Source organism: Mus musculus, chromosome 9, assembly GCF_000001635.26.
Source record: "Mus musculus strain C57BL/6J chromosome 9, GRCm38.p6 C57BL/6J".
Taxonomy (NCBI): Eukaryota; Metazoa; Chordata; class Mammalia; order Rodentia; family Muridae; genus Mus; species Mus musculus.
The window spans coordinates 113057144-113073194 of NC_000075.6; the positions used below are offsets into that span (position 1 = coordinate 113057144).

The 16051-nt window shown below is 42.7% G+C and overlaps 1 long non-coding RNA gene across 4 annotated transcripts in view; it reads right to left on the reverse strand.

Annotated features, from left to right (window-relative positions):
* Gm36251 overlaps positions 1-16051 on the reverse strand; it is an 80074-nt gene that overhangs the window by 13790 nt on the left and 50233 nt on the right. For 3 of the 4 annotated variants that reach the window (XR_871291.3, XR_871293.3, XR_379903.4), the window contains one exon: positions 13835-15112. The exons of the other annotated variant lie outside the window; for it this stretch is intronic. This is a non-coding gene — a long non-coding RNA (predicted gene, 36251). Of the gene's footprint in view, positions 1-13834; positions 15113-16051 lie in introns of those variants that run through there. 4 annotated transcript variants of the gene reach the window in all.

Sequence of the window (16051 nt, forward strand, 5' to 3'; positions counted from 1 at the left end):
TCCAGAAAATTCCCTTCCAACCTCCACAACTGGGCTGATGTGTGTATGCCCACCCACCTTCATGCATAACTTAACATTTTAATTGATTTTTTTAAAGTTTTTAATACTACTTTCAGCTAGATATGAAATGAGAAGTCCTGGCACAAACAAACTGATGAGGTGGTCTTCATCCTGCTACTGTTTAAAAACTTTATTCTTATAATTTGTGGAATTTTCTGTAAGTAGGTGATACTACAAAAAAAAAAATGAAGCTGGAAAAATAGAGAGCTAAAGAGGGGAGGAGGCTGCTGAGTCCTGAAGAATCTCTTTCTCTGAAGAAGGGGGAAAAAATGCATGCGGGCTCTAAGTAGGGAGGCCTGCTCACTAGGGACATTTTGGTACTAAATTTGATGTAAAAACAGCCAAAGGCTGTCAGCTCATTTTTATCACAAGCAGGCAGGCGATTTGTGCATAGGAAAACACGACGCTTAAATAATCCTCACATTTCCTTGTACAAATGCAGTGCCTGCGCTCCTAACACCCAGGGTGACGACAGTCGTCATTCTTATTGCTGTGGCTGGTTCATGGTCGGCGTTCTAAAATTAGAGGCGAAAAATGCACTGAAGTCAGTGTTTATTGAATTTCCCCACTTTATTTTAAACTATTGCATTAGAGGGATATTGAGCGCTGCTTAATTTTCCTTGCAGATGCCTCCAGCCAAAAGGCCCAAGGGACTTCTCTACTACCTGTGAAGAGCCAGCACTGGCTCAGTCAGAGGGCCAAGGGTCAAACACCTATCTTGAACCTTTAGTATGAAATCTTTAGCAATTTTTACCGCTAATAATAAAGACGTCAGCCGTAAGATAGGCCTTTTGCATGTGTAATTTTCTGCTCCTCCGAATTAGTATGGGTCAAACACCATTTGATCAATCAAATCAAACGAAATTTGATTCTCATAGCTTGAACCAGCCTTTCCAACCTAATGCACTTGGATGATCTTGTGCCATGTTTGGTGACTATTCAGAGAATGGACTGACAGGAACATCCACACCCAGACCCGATATTAATTCATCAGCGACCCAACTGCTACGCACCCAGTTCTTGCCACTATTCAGTGTGTGCACCTACTCAAGCCTGAGAAGATCCTATTTACCTTGGTATGTTTTAGCCCAACTGGATTCCTATGACTAAATCCTCAACCCATCTGGAAATTTCCAGAATGACCCAGAATTCCTCATCTGTCTACATGGGTTCTTCTAGACTCTTGGCCTGAGAGTGCCTTTTGCTCAGATCCCTTCTTCTGCTTCAGGACATGCATCTTCTTCCAGTCGGTAGCCAGCTGGGCAACACGGAAGTGTCTTCCTCCATGGCCTGGGGTCCATCCACTTAAAATACGGTCATTAAGGGAGATGGAATTTACATCTGTGGGAAAGAAGAGACCTAACCTCCTCCACTGGTGCGTAACAGTCACAGCTGGCCCACCACCCCATCTCTTCCCCTTCCTGTCTCCTACATCTTCCCCATGCGCTCAAGCAGGGGCATTAAGTTCCCTGCCTTCTGTTTTTGTAGAATTTAAAGTAGCCTCTCTTCCCTGGTGAAGCTGTCTTAACTATATCTCCGTGCCTTTTTAGCTCCGTTTAGGCGCAGGTTTCTTTTGCACACAGAACCTTTTTGTGTGTTTTGATGAAACACTGAGATACAGTTTTCTTGCAAAGAGTTTTTCCCGCCTCCATTTTTCAGTCCCTGTGTATCCTATTATTGTATGCATATCCTATTATTGTTCGACTTTGAGAACTTTATATCTAATGTGAACACATTTCTTGACTCCTCAAAGGCCAATTGCCTTTGGTTGTAAAGAAGTTGTTAAGAAGCTGGGATATTGCTGCGCTGGCTCCGCCTCTGTTGGCGCCTTGTGCTAGCTCCGCCCCGATTGGCTGCCTGGGACCGTGCTACCAGGCTCCCCACAGCTAATTTCTAGGCTATGCTTTTCTTGTTCCATGAGATCATTCACCTCATCCTAGATGCTCCTGAAATCTGAGCTTGAGCCACCATGCGCCCAGCCCATGCTCACTGCCTTCTGAACTATATATTTGATTTACATGTCTCTGGGTCCTTGATGGCTTGGAGACAAAGTGCTATTTGCTGTAGTGAATGTTTGTTTGTTTCAGGAAAACTGTTTTTCATTAGAGAAATGGTGCCCAAGAGTAATTAGAACAAGTATTTATTTATTTTAGTGCACCGGGCCATATTCAATTAAGAGTCCTCATATAAGTGCCATCAATTAAGAAGTAAAGTTGTTGACCAAAATCCCAGTAGAAAAAAAAATAGAAGCAATCATTATATTAAAAAGAAATACAACTTTTCCTTTAACAAATATAAATTAATTTTCAGAAGGAATATAAATCAAAACTAAACCAAACTATCATCTAATTATAAAATTGGCAAAGATTCAGATTATTAGTAAATCAAACTGGCTGTGTTGGTGGAAAGATGGAGAAATAGGGGTATTTGTACATTGAGGGTGGCAGCCAAGAACTTGTGTAATTACAATGGAAGGGAAAACTGCTGTATCCTTGGAGTGTGTGCATGTGCGTGTGTGCGTGCGTGTGTGTGTGTGTGTGTGTGTGTGTGTGTGTGTGTGGTGTATGTCAGTGATTTGTTTCTTGGCACAGTTGTCTCAGCACTTACAAAAATTTTACCTTGAAGTTATATCTCTCCAATAAAAAATACCACATGTAAGATAATCCACAGTAATTTTGAAATATTGGAAACAACCATGTCCTTAGTATACTGGCTTGGGGTGGGGTGGGGGGAGACGTGCTATATTGGAGTTCTAGGCAGCCACAAAGAAGAGTCAACAGGTTGAATATGTGGTGCATCTGTGAAAGTCCAGCACTTAGGAGACAGAAGGACGAGGACTGTATGTTTGAGGCCAGCCTGAGCAAGGGAAGCAAAACAAAAACAAACAAAAAACAAAAACCCAAACTGAAAACAGCTTTTTATAAACTGCTATAAATTTGTATTTGTGGTATTGGGGAGGTGAGGGTGTCTTAAAGTTTATTTATTTTTATTTTATGTCTAAGAGCATTTTTTGCTTGCATGTATGCAAACATCCTGTATATGAGCCTGGTGCCCTAGGAAGTTAGAAGAGGAGGTTGGACTCTCCTGGAACTGCTATGAGCTTTTGTGTGGGTGCTGGGAATTGAACCTGGATCCTCCAAAAAAAGAACCAAATTCTCTTAATCACGGAACCGTCTCTCCAGCCCAGACAATGGAATACTCTATGTCAAGATTGAAGTGTGAGTACATATGACCTACGCATTGTATGAGAAATAAATGACAGTAGAGAAAAAATACAGATATGCAGAAATGTATTACTAATTATATATTTGTTTGGGTATTACATATATTATTTATTATTACCTTAAATTGATCAAAATTACAAAAATATGTATATAGAGAGTTCTTGTCATGCTACCATAAACTCCTGAGTCCAATCCCTAGCCCCTAGGTAAAAGCCAGGCATAGCAGTCATGGCCTATCATCCCATCTCTGGGGAATAGGAACAGAAGGATGCTCTGGCATTTCTGGACAGAGCTGAATCACCAAATCCTAAGTTCAGTGAGATCCTCTGATGCAAAAAGTGAGGTAGGAAGCAATCGAGGAAGACTCCCCACACCCGGCTTTTCTCCTCCACACACACATGCACACAGGTACACTTACAAGCACACGTGCGGGAGTACCAGAATGAATTAAATTATTGTGTGGAGGTTCTCCATAAAACACAATAAAAGGAAAAAAAAAGATTTGGCTTTGATATTTCAAAGAACAAGTTTTCAATTCCAAGTAATAAACATGGCTGTGGGCTACATAGGTTCAATATCCAGCCTTCTGCCTCACTCCATCCCCTTTTGTTGCTGTCCTTTCTTCCCACCTTGCTCCCACCATGTGGAGAAGGAAAAAGAGCATACTGTGGAAACACAGGAGCCAAATAATGCATATAAACAGAGGGGACTGAGATTGGCTCTTCTTACCCATCAGCACTCGCACCTTCTTCGCCACTCCTAGTGGTGAGGACTTTGGAGACACCCACACATGCTCAAGGACCGGCCTATAAAGCCAGATGGTTCTATTTCAACTCACCAACCCACTTACCCACTTTAATATTCCCTGAATTCTGAGTTCTGCCCTTCTGTCAAGGAGCAAACAGCCTCGCCCCTGCGGTATGATGCTGAATTCATAAATTCTTGATTTGGTATATCACTGAATATTTTAGGATCTGATGTACTTCAGGTTCAGGCGAGGCTCTTGTAAAGTAATTTAGAGCTATATGAAATTCCCATTATCTCAGGGGAAACATTGATCCCTGCGAGATAAGTGAGTAGAATAACTAATTATTTTAACCTAATCGCTGCCATCACTTCTCATCCCCCAACACACTTGTCATTTCTTATCGTTCTTTTCTCTTCTTACCCCCCCACTGGCAGTTTTTTTAAAAGTTGATCCTTCTGCGATCAACAGAGATGAAACAGGCTTAGCAATGAAGGATTACACGAGTCCCCACACTTCCTGGGGATTACGAGCAGAATTAGCATGGCTGTCTAATAGGAAGCCACAGCTTGGGGGTAGAAAATGACAGGGTTATTGATTCTTCCAAATCCTGGGCATTGCTAAGTTGTTATTAATCACTGGGAATTCGGGGCTGAGACAGGGGACTTCATTTAGAGCCAGCAAACTAATAGGTTTTGAGTCTCTTTCACAATATTCTTTAGACAGTGTCTCAACATGGGGAGAGGTGATACATAGGTTCTAAAGGCTATACAAATTGAAATCGTGAAAGCGACGATTTTGCCCACCTCTGTAGCCACATCTGGAAGTAAATACCTATTAACAATTCTCTTGTTCATTTGTTTGGGTGTTCTCGCTAGAACTTTGGAGATTTTATTTCTCAAGTTATCCAGTTTTAAAGATCTATTCCCATTCTATGTGGATGTTCCAGCTGCATACGTGTCGGTGCACCACATGTGTGTCTGGGGTCAGCAAGGCCAGAAGAAGAAGGTGTCGTAGGTCCCCTGAAACTAGAGTGGCTGCCAGTGGGGTGCTGAGAACCTAACCTGGGTCCTGGGGAAGAATAGCCAGTGTGCTCAACCATCAAACCTTCTCCCCAGTCCTGAATTATCAAATTTAGGCAATACAAATACTCTCTATAAAATAAAAAGATAAAGAAATTGCAACCAAATTGGGCACCCTCTACTGCTGTTTGGCATCCGTACTGTCAATTATACTATAATTTAATTCCTTCTGGGTCATTAGCTTGTCAACTATAAAAGATTATCATCGGGATTTGTGTGAGGTTTTCCAGCTCTAACAAATACTTCAAGAAGTGATTCTGACTGATCTCATCACAAGGAAATCATAGATGGTTGATGTGATAGATAGGCTAATTAGGTTATTATACATCATAAGCTCTTGCCAGAATACCGCATCATACCTTTAACTATAGACAATTGTTATAAATCAGCTCAAACTACAAAAGTCAGGTTATAATGATGGCTCAGTAGATCAAGTTTTCGTTCTACAAGCATGAGAACCTGAGTTCAGGTCACCATACTTAAAAGAAAAAAAGAAGCTGGGCACCGTGGCTTGCAAACCCAGCAATGGAGCACAGAGCCTCTGGTTCCCTGTAGTTGATTAGTCTAGATGAATCATGGCACTTCAAGTTCAGTGAGAAGCACCATCTCCAAAAATGTGGACAGTCAGAGAAGAAAAACATTTGTTATCTCTGCCTACTCATGAATATATGTACATGGTCACATGCACAGACACACACACACACACACACACACCTACACTAACAAGTACAAACACAATAACACACACGCACATACACATACACACTGTTTCATAATTACTTGTAAATCTTTCCAGCCATTTACTCAGTAACATGTGCAGGTGTTTGATTCAGAGCTTATTTTGTCAAGGCTTATAACATTTGTATCATTCTCCAAACACTAATAATAATGTTTGTGATATTTTACATGATTGAATTTCAAGACAGAATTTGCCTCACATGGTACTTACATGGGCACAATCACATGAGTGCAGTTCTTATCAAGTCAAGTGCTTGATCTTATAAGAATTTTTGTTTTCTGGCCCACTTATTCTTTTGAGACTCCTTGAACTCCTTTTTAGAACCTTTAACTCCTACTAGTTCTGTCTCTACTTTCCCAGTACTGAGATTAGAGGTGTATAATATTCTATCGTATGCGTTACTGTGGAAGGAATTTTAATTGCATGTCACTAAATCCTTTTGTCTTCATTTCACCAATATTCAAAGTTCCTGGTCCTGGTTTTATTCTATCTTCTTCTATATTATTTTTTCCTGAAATACCTTTTAAGGAGTTCCTTTTAAAATATGACCCCAATAAACTCAGTCTTAATATATGAGAACAATTCACAAGATGACATACACAAAACAAGTAGTGTACAATCTCAGAACTGCATGGAATGAGGTCTCATGGGGCCACAATGGATTGGATGTCTTGGGCCACTGAGGCAGCTGATCTCCATAATTTGGGTCAGAAGGGGTAGTTTTGATAAGGATGAAGGACAAAGTGTCTCCATCCAAGCCTTAGTGAACCTGGCATCAGGGTTGTGAGGCATACTGTCAGTGAAGACCCAAGACAGTTGCTCTCAGGTCAAGCTGGATCCCCAAGTGTGGATTTATCCCACTGTGATGTTTTACAGGACCTTGAAGGGATCATAAGTGTTTTATATAATATTTGTTTAGTGGTTTGGCTGGGTATTTGTCTCCAAGTTCAAAAATAAAAAATAACCGGAAAATTGCTGCAGGGCTAACCCCAAGCCACAGTGGGAATGATGCACATCAGTCAATAAATACCTCAGTCTCCTGTCCTTCGGAGGAACAATTTAGCATAATGCCATAATGCGCTGTGGTTCTGAGGAAGTTCACAGCAGGACAGAGTCACAGTCACTTAAAACAGTAACCTTCAAATACTGTGCTCTTTATTAGCTGTCTGCACTGCCCAGCAATCCCTGTTCTTCTAGCCTGCTTCCTTTGGACCATGTGACCCCCACATCTTCTCCCTAAATTTGGCTCTGCTAATCACAAGGACAGGGTCACTGGCATTCCTAGAGACCTGGGGATCTCTGGAACTCTATTAATCATCTCCTCCCACAGCCCATTTCCCTTGTGCAGAGAACTGAGTTAAGCTCCCAGATGTCCTGGGATGTTGTGGGAACTGTGTCCTAAGGAGACCTAGACAGAGAAGGGATAATATGGATGCGACCAGCAGTTATTCTGCAGGTGGGCCACTTTGGTGTTTTGATACTTTAAGAGACTGTTGTATTTTCTCATTCATGCACTATATTTGCCCTCACAAGTCTCTCTGTCCTTACCATCTTCTTCCAGTTTCCAAGGCTGTCTTTCTCCCATAGTCTCCAAGGCACTTCCTTTGATATACAAGGGAATTTCCTACAATATGCAAGGCTTCTCACACAGTAAGAAAGACATTTCCATAATATATGGGGCTTCTCCCACAGTCTTTACAAGGCTTGTAAATCCACATTTGACAAGGCTCCTGCCACAGCTCCACACCTCCACAGCTTTCCACACAGGTTCCACAACTTTGCTCACAGGCTCCAAGCCTTCTCCTACAGGTTCTCAGGCTCTTCCAAGTCTTCAAGCCTGTTGCTTTTGTTGTTGTAGTTGTCGTTGTACAATTCCTATGCTTTCCCAGAGCATACAAGCCTTCTGCTGCATTTTCTGAGGCTTCTCCAATGGGTTTTAAGCCTTTCTTCATAGGCCCCCATGCTTCACCCACAGACTCCAAGAGCCATGGATTGTCTACTTTCTTCCTGAGGATAGGTATGATACCACAGGGCTACGTCCACAGTCTCCCCTTTATTTTGAGACAGGGTCTCACCGAGTGCCACAGACTAGTCTTAGACTCACACCCCAACCCAGAAAGATCTTGAACTCATGATTTCTCAGTTCAGCTTCCCAGGTAGCCGGGTTTACAGGTCACCATGAGGCCTAGCTATAGTCCTTATTTTTTTGTAGCAAACATTTTCCCTGGTGTTTGGCTTCTACTCCATAGGATGCTTACTCATAGTGAAGCAGAACTCTGAGATCTTTGCTCCTACACTAGAGACGATCACTCATTGCTACGATGGCTGTATCCGTGTATTCCCACTTTGTTGTAGTCTGACTCTCCGACTCCTTCTGCTTCTCAGGCAGGGATATCATTCAGGGAAGGAAGCTGCCAGTATCTTTAAGAGGACAGAAGAGTACTGAGCGCCTGGCTGTGACAATGGCAACAGCCTATGACAACCAAGGAGCTCCTGTTCTTTCCCTAAACTGCTGTTCTGATCATCAAAACAGGGTCTTCCCCAAACTGATTTAATTCTCAGAGGGGTAAAAGACATTTAAAGGGCAAGCCAACTTCATGAAATGACATTAAAAGGTTTGAAATAGTGTTTTGATTCTAGAGGGTGTTTGCAAATGTCAAAGTAACGTATTGATCACAGTCGTAGCCGTTTGTACCCGTGACTTCTTAGCTCCTTGAGCTTAGCTAGCGTTGTTGACTCATGCTCGCAGCAAGAGGCTTCTTCCAGCTCTCTCATTTTGCTTAAACTTACCTGATCCACTACACTTACCCACCTGTGGATAGAAGATGCAATCAAATCTGTGATCTTCTTAGGTTTTGTGATATTTGACTTCACATATAAATTATATAAAGTTCTAGAAATGGTTACAATACTTGGCATATATCCTACAATGTCCTACAAGCCCTTACACAACAGTGATCATTGGTCTGCCTCTCACATAAGGATAGATTTATAAATGATATGTGTGTGTGTGTGTGTGTGTGTGTGTGTGTGTGTGAGAGAGAGAGAGAGAGAGAGAGAGAGAGAGAGAGAGAGAGAGAGAGAGAGAGAGAATGCATGGACCAGATGTCAACTTTGGTGTCTTCCTCAGTCACTATCCACCTTGTTTTTTTCTGGCTCAGGACTTGTTAGCACAAGTATCATTAATTCAGCTAAGCTGACTAGCCAGTGAGCCCAAGAGCCACCTGCCTCTTCTTCCCCAGCTACGACGTTATAAATACATACTACTATGCCCAGCTTCCTTGTGTGAATTCTGGAGATTGAACTCTGTAAATGGAATTATAGATTCTAGCTAGCCCATATACAAGATGCTCAATCCTGGTCTTTTATTTACAAGCTGTAAAGCCTAGACTGGGCAGGTTTTGGAGCTGTTCTAGCTTACGTCCCAGCCATACATCCCCTGTTACTTGCTGTTTCTCTTGGCCATGGACCACCTCCTCTTCCCTTGGTCTCCCCTCTCCTGTTTTTGTTCTCTCTTGAGACCCCTCCCTTGATCCTAAAGGCCTGCCTTTCTCTCCCTACTGCACAATCACAGACTTTAGCCTTTTATTGACCAATTAACTTGAGGAGCAAGGTTCACATAGCATCACTTGGTAGATGTGAGGATCTCCTCATGGGGGGACAACCAGATCTCAGGGGTGGGGAATGTAGCATTTGAATACATAGCAGCAACAGCACAGCCCCAATGGGACTCAGGCCTTTACACTTTACCAACATGCTCACCTGCCCAGCCTCCTGATTCTGAATTTTTAAGTACATGAAGAGGCCAGTTTGTAAGATCCCTCTAAGTCCGATAAAGCATACACCCTCTCCCCATATCCTGAGCTCGAGCCTCCATGATGAAAATATCAGATCCTCTCAGTTGCTTGTCTGCTAATGAGAGCCATGACGCATAGGGAAAGACTGATACCCTCATGATGGTCAAGTCTTAGACAAGCCCTCATTTATAAATAATAAAGACCATTATAACTTCTCTGCCTGCAAGGGGAAGTTTGCTTTCTAAAGAAATGATGATAACATACATGGTAGTAGGAGTCATGGCTTACATAGGCTTTCCAATATTACTAAAGCTTAGATCATCGAGTTCCTTCTTTTTTGTAGACCTTTAGGGGTCTTGAAGAGGATTATGTTTATGTCCTAGGGAGAGAGTGTGTCTGGAGAAACATGATGACACATTCTTCTTTGTATATGCTCATTATCACATACTTACTTCAAATGAACCTGTGTCCTTGGCCCCACAGAACCTGACTAAGCACCAAGCAAGACCCCTAGCCTTTGATTAGATATACCTGTGTGCACATGCACACACACATGCACACACACATGCACACACACATGCACATGCACACACACTTAAGTTTTAGCTTACTACTCTAAGAATTTTATATACAGTTGAACTAGACCATCTACTCTTTAGGTCAAGGGGGAGTAGAGACTTTTATTATTTAATGATAATACGCTCAAGGTAAACAATTTATAAAGCTAATAAAATGTGAGAATTATATTTTTCCTGATCTCTGTCTAATTCTCCAAGGGAAATCCCTGTTAATAGTTTCTTATACTTTGTTTGAGAAACTGACTGAATACTTGAACAGAATGGCATGTGTTTACACTCTCCTTTCCTTCCACCTGCCCCCACAAGTTCTGGCTCTCTCTCACCTCCTCTCCTTCTTCCCTTCTCTTCTAGCTCACTCCCCCCCTGCCTCTCCCCTTCTTCTTCCTTCCTTCACTCTCTCTCTTCCCTCCCCTTCTTCCTTCTTTGCCTCCCTTCCTTCTCCTTTTCTCCTTTCTTTTCTCCATTTCTCAAATATGTCAAGCACAAACCATTCTTTATCTTACATACAGACACTCATCAGGCATAAATGGCTATGTGTCTCATCATATGGTTATGACAGCTGTTTTAACCACTTTTCAAAGATTTCTTTATGTTTGTTAGTAAAAGCTATACTGTAAATACCTTTGAACATAAAATTCATATTTTCCCACATGATGGATAAGATTTATTCTTCCTTTATAAAATTTCAGGGTTTTTGTAATTAAAACCTGCATGTGAGCACAGAATCCCCAGGTTTCCTTTATCCACAGTCACTAGTGATGATCTTAGGACTCCAGCAAGGTCACTGTCCCTACCTTTCTGCAAATGCATTGATACTTGTGCATATTTCAGAATCATATTTGAATGTAAATTGAATACCTTGTGGCAGTTTATCCCCAGAGACTCCATCATGTAGCTCATAAGAGCCAGGCAACTTTCCTATGTGGCTTTAATGCAATCGGTACACTCGGGAAATTTGAAACTCACTAGGTAATCTGATCTTGTAGATGGGCCCTAATTAAATTTTCCCACATTGTTCTTCACAAATTCTACTAGCATTTGATTACATATATAAATGTGCCTGTGCGCGCGCACACACACACACACACACACACACACACACACACACACACAGGGATGTACATAAAACACACACATGAACACACACACAATTTGTAAGGAAACCTCAGTTGAGGAACTGCCTCCATCAGACTGTCCTGTGGGCATGTCTTTTGGCACATTTTCTTGGTGAATGATTGATATGAGAGAGCCCGGCTCATTGTGAGTGGTGCCAAGCCTGGGGAAGGTGGTCCAACCCTGTATAAGAAAGCAGGCTGAGCAAGCCATAGGGAGCAAGCCAGTAAGCAGCACTCCTGTATGGCCTCTGCCTCAGATATTGACTCTGTGTTTTGGTTCGACGTTCCTGCCCTAGCTTCCCTCAGTAATGGACTTCAACCTATAAGCCAAATAATTGTCTTCCCCAAGTTGGTTTTGATCAGTATTTTAATACAGCAACAGAGAATCAAACTAAGGCAGCTTCTGTTTCATTCTTCCCTTACATTGTACATCCATCAGTTTCTCTCCCTCTCCTCCCTCTCCCTCTCCTCCCTCTCCTTCTCCTCCTTCACACACACACACACACACACACACACACACACACACACACACACACACACACACATTTGAAAAAGAGGAAGACTGTTGTAGATTAAGGAAACATGGGTAGATGGAAACAGAGGATGGCTCACAGTGTGGCTAGAATGAACTCAGAAGCCTCAGTGGAGTCAGGAATCAGGCAGAGTGTGTTCTGAGGCAGTATCGCTTGCGATTGGGCAAGTCACACAGCTTCCTGAACACCGAGGCTCCTTGTCTATCTTGTAAAACCCCTAGTACACATCACTGCATTACTAAGAAGAGGAAGTACATGTAAAATCCTTCATACGGGGCAAGGACTTCACACGGTAAAATATAACTTCGGTGGGTGCTCTTAACAGTTTACGGTCATTTTATCGCTACTGTCATCCAAAAGAGTCACCTGCCCTGCTCTGAAAATGTCACAAAATAGAGACTGTTAGAAAGGTCCAGAGATTCAGCAAACTCCTCTATGAGAAATTTGACCCTGAAAACAATCTCCAAACTCCTACCACTTTTAAAGCAGAATTCCCTGAAAGCTGAGCTTAATGGGACCCAGTTTGCCTGTGAAGGGAAGTCATCAGATAGAAGGAGGAAGGCTCAGTGTGGCTGGGGCTCCAGCTGCCACTGCTCATAGCTTTCCCCCTTAACATAAGTTGAAGCATGGCTCACCTGCAGCTGCCTCTCCTGCAGCTGGTTCACCTGCAGCATAGCTCACCTGCAGCATGGCTCACCTGCAGCTGGTTCACCTACAGCATGACTGCAGCTGGCTTCTAGACAGGCTACAGTTGTGTTAAGAAGGGAAAAAATAGCAAGTGTCATAATGAGTAGAAAATAAACCCATGAACCTCCATGGCACCACAAAGAGGCATAGGAGGAAGAGAATAGAATTCCCGAAGCTAAGTCCTGATTGCAAGCCTGGAAATTAGGTTCAGTACGCAACTGCCTACAGCCGAGCTGTTTCATATGTCAGCCACACCCAGATGTATGGATTTACCAAGGTTTGAAAGAACATAGCTGAAATCTGGGGAGGTGGTTCAGTAGATAAAACACTTGCAAAAATTAAAAAATAAACTATAAGGAAATGAATTTGAATTCCCAGAACACACATCAATTCAGACATATTAATGCATACCTATAATCCCAGCCCCCCTCCCCGACCTCGGATAAGACGTGATGCAGAGACAGGAGAGCCCTGCAAGCTCAAAGGCCAACTAGCCTGGCATACATAGTGGTGACCAAGAGAGACCACCTCAGACAAGGTAAAGATGGACACCTGAGGGTGACCTCTGACCTTACACTAGTGGTGTGGCATGCATGCCTGCACTCACACTCACAGACACACCCACAAAGATTTAAAATAATCTTAGGTTCTGGCCCTCAGGATTGTGTGGGGGAAAAGCCACATACTCAAGTCATATTGAAGCTGAAATATGAGTTACCAAGCACACTCTGTCTTAGAGATCTAGAGTAGTGCCCCATCACCTAGGAAGAATCGAGTGTCAGGCTTCAGTTTTCTTCCTCTAATGCACTACATGTCCTCTTGGGACATTTTTCTCCTTCTCTGACAAACCAATAACTTCCTGAGAGAAATCACTGTACTCCATGTCTGTATTTGTTCATAAAAAAATAAGCTTTACAATGAGATCATTTGGCTGGGAGGCTCCTCAGTAACTCTGAACAGTCTTCCTCGAACCTCCACTATGAAGTGCACTGCTGCATTGCAGTTTGTCTGTGACTATGGTTAAGTTCAACCTCACAGCCTTCTAGTCACACTAACTTGCATATCACAGTCAAGGGGTGGAAGCAGTGGTGCGAGAAGCCATTCACACAGGAACTGCTCCCAACACCCTAGGGAAGAAGGATGTTAGGATGTTGTGGGATGACCCATCCAGCAGGTCCAGTTATTCGAGGGTCTCAAGGGGACCTTCTCCTAAGAAACAAATGGGGGCATAGAGAGAGACGAGGGCCAAGTACAAGAATGACACGGAAACATTCTGAGTGGCATCAAGGTCCCGTTTTATTCAGAAAGGCTCAAGGCTTAAATGCTCAAGCAAAAGGGGAAGTACTTCTCAGCAGGAGGGGTGGGGCAGTGGAAATTTTTCTTTTGGCAGTTACTCGAGGAAGCAGGAACTTGGTGGTATCAGGGTGTGGTCAGGACATCTGGCGCGGACTTAGGGCTGGAACATTCTGTGGTTGTGCACGGAACGGTGCGTCGGTGGCCCGCTTTTGACCCCCTTTTCTTCTTGGGGGGAGTGGCCCAATTCAGAGATCAGGACAATAGTGTTGTCTTAATAGGTCCCAACAGTGGGATATCATTGCATACAAAGAACAGACCACCTAGACCAAGTTGTCACATTCGCATGTACTAAGATTGATACTTCCATGATCTCTGTGCTCTAAGCCACTAACATCATCAAATATTTTCAAGGCTTTATGTGGATCATGGCAACAATGCATCCTCTATGAAGCAACCAGAAAACTTGTTTCAAAAACAAAATTCACTATTGTCAATTGATGGCTGTCTTGGAGAGGTGCCATTTTCCTCAGTGATGTACCCACAGACAACTTGCTATTGAGCCAGTAAATACCCGCACCCCACTGCAACCCACACTTAGAAAAGCAACTCTCAGTGAACTACACATAGAATAAAGGCATGGAAGCCAGAGGGAACCTTGGTGACAAGGTCTCCAGAAAGAAAAGGAAAGGAATGAGGGAAGGAAATGGGGCCCAAGATGACTCAAACTAATTATATAAATGGGTGAAGCTATCAAATGAAAAAAATTATCAGAAGCCCATAATTTGTATGATGTGACATATCTTCATACTAAAAGGCAGCAAGTCTTAACTCCTAGCCATGTCCCACAAAACCTACTGCCTTCCACACCCACTCTTTTCCACCCATGTTGCCTATGTTCTCATAGTCAGAAACGGTCTTCACCGGGTAACCTTAAGCCTCATTTTAAATTTTACTGCCTTGGAGAAGCCATTTCCTGTTCCTTGCCCTTTGACTCCCACCATGCATAGCAAACATGCAGTGTCTGTCCCCCCCCCCCATAGTCATTTCTCTCATCATCGCTGTTCCTAGTTAACGTTGTCAACTTGATATAGTTCAGAATTAACTGGGAAAAAATCTTAATTGAGTCAGTGGCCCTTTATCATTGTTAGTCGGTGGACATGTCTGTGAGAGATTGTCTTGATTATCTTAATTGGTGTAGAAGTGTTCATCCTGCTCTGGGCTCTGCTATCTCCTGGGCACACGGTCCTGAGTCTGACCTATATAAGAAGGTGAGGCAGAAAGAAAGTTAGCAAGCAGCATTCCTTCATGGTTTCTGCTTCCACTCCTGCTTGAATCCTTTCCCTGAACTTTCTCAGCAATGAACTGTGACCTGGAAATAGAAGCCAAATAAACCCTTTCCTCCCCTAAGTTTCTTTTTGATGAGAGTATCTTATCATAGCCACAGAAAAAGAACTAGAACATCACCTGCGGGGTGACGTCAAGAGAGCAAGCATTCTGTCTACACTCTGCACATGGTCCACACCAGAATGCTTGACCACCAAAGGTCAGTGTAAAGAGACCTAACTGGTGCCACAGGGCACATCTGTTCATGACAGGGACAGGCTGATGCCAGGCAAAGAAAAAAGGTCTTGATTGAGCAGAGTAAGGTTAGGGACACTTACCTGGAGAGCTCCCGTTCTCCCTCCTCCCTTCCCATCCCAGTCAATACCTGTGCTCTCATGTCCTAGAATATGTCTGTGTTTAGGGAAGCCTTGGCACCATGCAGGAGGACAGAATATCCAGCCTTGACCAGTTTGTTTCCCATCTCTCCTAGAATATACAAGGTTCCATGACTGTTATTCTAACTCTTATGGAAACAGAAGTCTTAGGATGGCAAGGGTTCCTCCGTCTTTCTATTCTCAGGGCTTGACTCAGGTCTGGACCAGTGTAGGTCTAAATTATATTTAACTGAAAACTATATATAAATGCTGTTTGCAAGTATTGTTTTCCTAGAAGATGAGTCAAAGGCCACAAGGAATCCGAAAAGTTAAAAGTTCTAAAAACTAAGTAAGTATGAAACCATGACAACCTAGCAAGTCTTGGATTTCAGATCAATAAGAGAAAGTTCAGGAATCTTTTAATAACTCATTGCCCAAAATAGTTTAAGCTGTCCAGAATACTTTCACACTCAAAGCATGATTGACACAATCTTATTT